Raw genomic sequence first — 4,704 nt, 5'->3', positions numbered from 1 at the left:
CTATAGTTGATAATTTAAATTAAAAATAATTTTTAATAAATATAAATAATAATTATATTTAATAAAATATTTTTTAAAATTTAAAATATAATATTAAATACAAATATAAAAATAAATTTAAATATTTATTAATATATGAGATTATAATATAATTTTTAGTTTAGATAAATAAGTAAATTTTAAAATGTTATTCTTCAAATATTTTTAAAAGTATCTCAAATTTTTAAAATTTATAAATACAATCATCTATTTAATATACCAAATATAAAAGAGGTATTTGTACTTTTAAAAAAGAGTACAAATATTTTTTCAAAATATTTTACTAAATCAAACCTAATTTTATACAACCATGACTAAAAATTAGCTGCTAACACTACAAAAAATATTTCGAGTACCGTCAAATTTAACGTCTCGAGTTACAGTCGAGTTTATCGACAGATTTATGAAAAATTTTGTTATAAAATTCGTTACATCAATTAATTACCGACAGATTAACTTTTTCGACGATAAATACGTGAGTAATACTTGGCAGAAAATGGGAGGGAATAGGCACGAACTTTAATGTCGAATTTATCGTCGATAAAATCTAACAGTAAGCTATTTTAACTAAATGTTGCGTTTCGGAGACACGTAATGAGTGAAATCTGACGGTAATTAATCAAACTTAAAATTAAGGGCGCGAACGCTCTCCCCCTTCATTTCAAAAAGACTCTCTCTCTAAATCCCTCTTCTCCGTTTCTATCTCTACCCGTTCTCACCGCCGCTCCAACCCCGATCTCTCACCACCACTTCTCCCTCTCACAGAAACCAGCCATTTTTCCGTCGTCATCCAACATCGCTACCACTGCATCTCCCTCCGTCGCCGTCAGGTTCCATGTATCTTCCTTTTATATAAATTATAATTTAAAATTTATTTACATGTTATATATTAATGGTTTAATTACTCTGTTGGTCCCTATAGTTTCGCGAAATTTTCAATTAAGTCCCTATACTTTTTTTCCTTTTAATTGGATCCCTGCACTAATTTTTTTTTCAATTAGGTCCCTAACGTGACCAAACAGTTAGATTTAATGGAATATTCCGTTCCTAAATTAAAGATTCTCTAACTTTTTCTTAAATCTCTAATTCTCTTTCACACTTATTTTCTGAAAGACCAAAATAATCCTCCCACACTTAGAAAAAAAAAACTAGCTAGCCCTCAGTTGCTCTGTGGAGATCGCATTCACTATCATCTCCTACGTCGGTCCATCGTCTTCATCCATCTGTGGCATCGTCTGCAGCGGATGCTTGGTGGTCGGCCGTCCGTCGCCTCCTTCTCTCTACGTTGGTTTGTTCTGCGTTATTCTGTTCTGAGATCTTCTGCGCTATTTTTCCATCTAAGTCATCACCGTCCCTCCCGGTGCTTTGCCTCGCCTGACGTCGTTGCGCCGTACCGCACTGCACCGAGCCTCGCCGTGCCTGACCTCCGGTCTGGCCTCTTGTCCCCGCGCCGCGCCTCTCCTCGATCTCCCTGTATTCGATCTGTCACAAAACAGGTAACATATAGCATTTAATTTTTTTTCCAACTTTTAAAACTTGATGTAACATGTTCATGCTAATTTTAATTTTCAAAAAATATGGCATTGGTTGAGTACCTAATTTTTGAATTGATTTCTGAATTATTTTGATATAGTAATTTAGGATTTACAATATGAATATTTATATACAAAAATTTTGTTAATTGGTGAATTGACATATAAATTAATTTTTTGATGATGATGAATTTTGTTTATTGTTGATTGTTGATTGTTGTTGTTGGGATGATGCTGCTTTATTAAGACTTTGTTTCTCTTTTTTTTTTTAATGTAGTGATGGGAGATTCGGATTTTATTATCATGGTGGCAAGTTTAAGGTATTTTTACTGAATTTGGGTTTTGTTGGTGATGCAACAACAAGTGATGATTGAATTTTGTTTTAGTTTTTCAACTGTTGGATCAGAGGAGATGAAGGGACCAGGTGGCATGTGGGAAGGAAACAGTCAGATGGCTTTTATTTGTTTGAATTGCAAAGATCGGAAACATGTGGGTTTCTGTCAGCGTTGGATAATAATTCTTCTTAATAATGTCTTCCTCCCACTATACTAAGAATGGGAGAAATTTTATGCTTAAAACAACTAGTAGTCAAACGGCATCCTCTCTCGATTCTAATGCTTCAGGTACAATGTTGAGAAATCTTGATTGTTAAATACCTCTAATTTTGCTTATGCTTATTTTTGGTTGTCGCTTGTATATAATTTGACTTTATTTGATTAGGTAACCAGCATCTTGAATGACAAGGAGAATCAATTGATCTAGTTGTGAAGCTTAGTTTGCTAAAATTAGTTTTAATTGTACTAAAAAATTTTGATTATGAGTTTTGATTATGTATTTTATCTGTAATTAATTGATTATGTTAGAAATAAGGAAAGAGGTGAGATTGGAGATAAGGTGTTTGATTAAATGCCTTTGAAAGAGTTGAATTAATTATGAGTTCTGATTATGTATTTTATCTATAATTAATTGATTATGAGTTTGATTGATCATTGTCATAGAGGCATACAGGACTCTCAGAGATCGTGGTTCCTATCCTGCTACTCAGGTCGTGAGAGATTTCTAAGGCAAATTTGCATTTATTCTGTTTGACAGTGGTTCTAAAATCGCGTTTATTGCTGCAGTGAGTAATCCTTGGTCTATTTATTTTGCTCTCATATTTATTTGCCAGTAATTGGCTTCTATATGACTATACCCTGGGGTACAATGCATTTTCCTGCTCTTTCTCAGGATGCTGATGGGTGTGTTCCCTTCTTTTGGAGAGCTGATGCTGATGAAAATCTTGTTCTTGCAGATGAGAAAGAGGTTGTAACTAAGAGCTGTGGGACATCTTCTGCACCATTTTCTAAAGGTAATATTAAAATGATTTTATGTGAAAAATTGGTGACTATTTTATGCCTGCTGTGCTGAGTATTTTCTGTGAGAATTCACGTTTTAAAGATATGCTCGCGAAAAGTGAATTAAGGGGAAGAAGAGAAATTATTTATCCTCCTAGTGGTTCCTTTTAAGCATCTTAACTGAATGATAAAAGAACCTATTAGCTTTTAAAGTTTTCATAACATTGAAATTATATACTTCTTATTTTATTTAGCATTTAGAAGGATGTTTAGGAATTCTAGAATGCTATATCAATATCCTTTCTCGGGAAAGAAAGAAATTAAGAGTTGGTAACCCAAGAATGGAAAATGTAGGTACATAGATATTTTCTTTTTCCTCACCTACCTTTGTTTTTTATGGTTTACTTTGCAATATCTGTCCCATTTCAAGATCCTCTTATTATTCCAAATTATACATCATGCGGCAAAAAATAACTTGTATTGCTGCTTGTTTAGGATTCTTCTTTACAACATCTGGAGGTTTGAGCAATTTTGAGCATCCACTTAATGAGCTGAAGTCTATCCCAAGAATTGACAGTTCTGGTCAGATGTGTGGTGCAACTTTCAAAGTGGATGAGGCTAAGAAGGAATCAACTGGCAAATCAAGGGTTGGGAGTGCTGCTAACTGGTCGAATAATATCTAAATATGAATTCTGTTTAAACTAAGGCTCTTATTATATGCTAGACTCGGTTGAATTTTCATGTTCTAGTACTAAAAAATATGTTGATGTCAGAGCTAGATCATATAATTGTCAAGCCTATACCATACTTGGCTAGAGATGGTTTTGGAGTTGCATTCTCTTTCTTTTATATTGAGCCAAATGTAATATTACATTATCATAATGAATAATTGAAGGATGGAACTGAATTATATATATTTATTATTATTTTTTTTATTTTATTTTATCCATTCTTTTTTCTATGTTCTTAAGATAAGGTATTTTAAAAATTAAAAAAAAAAGATATTTTTGATACAATTTATATATAAATAAGCAAAAGAATGATAGTGACAAAATAAAATAAAATATTAGAATATCTTTCATGTTGTAGAATTATTGAAAAAGGATTATAGAAATATCTTTTATTGAATATTTATAGTTTTACCGAATTTTCAATTAGGTCCTTATATTTTTTTTCTTTTTAATTTGGTCCCTAAGAGTATACAAGTAATTTCACAATTTACTAATATTTTTTTAACGTTTAACGTTAAGAGGGACTAAATTGAAAAAAAAAATAATGTATAGGGACCCAATTAAAAGGAAAAAAAAAGTATAAGGACCTAATTGAAAATTTCGCAAAACTATAGGGACCAACAGATTAATTAAACCTATATTAATTTAGGAATTTAGGAGATGATTATTATATGCTAATTTAAGGTTTAGGGTTAACTTAGTGTAGGATTTGCGCTTTGGTTATCATATGGTAATTTAGGTTTTATTCGTATTTGTTATTAGTTATTATAAAATAGGATTTGTATTGATTACGTTAGATTTGTGTTGATTATTTTGGTTATTAAATTGGTTTGATGATGAAAAAATTAAAAAAAATTATATGGTTTAGTGTTTGTTTATTTTACAAAGTTAGATTGCTTTGAATATTTATTAAATGTACTGTGTATTTGAGTTGAATAGTAAAAATGATTGAAGTCTCTTGGTGGGTAGATTAGAATTTCAACCTTTGTATGTTGGTTTGGATGGATATTTTGTTTGGATGAAACACTTGAGGGGTGGAAAAATTCGAATTTTAGGGGAGATTCTGTC

The 4,704-nt window shown here is 31.2% G+C and overlaps 1 pseudogene; it reads left to right on the top strand.

The window, feature by feature from the left end:
- Positions 1-225: 225 nt before the first annotated feature.
- Positions 226-3,588, top strand: LOC130940233 (uncharacterized; annotated as a pseudogene).
- The last annotated feature ends 1,116 nt before the right edge of the window (positions 3,589-4,704 follow it).

Source organism: Arachis stenosperma, chromosome 7 (assembly GCF_014773155.1).
Source record: "Arachis stenosperma cultivar V10309 chromosome 7, arast.V10309.gnm1.PFL2, whole genome shotgun sequence".
NCBI lineage: Eukaryota > Viridiplantae > Streptophyta > Magnoliopsida > Fabales > Fabaceae > Arachis > Arachis stenosperma.
This window is presented reverse-complemented; position numbering and strand designations above follow the sequence as displayed.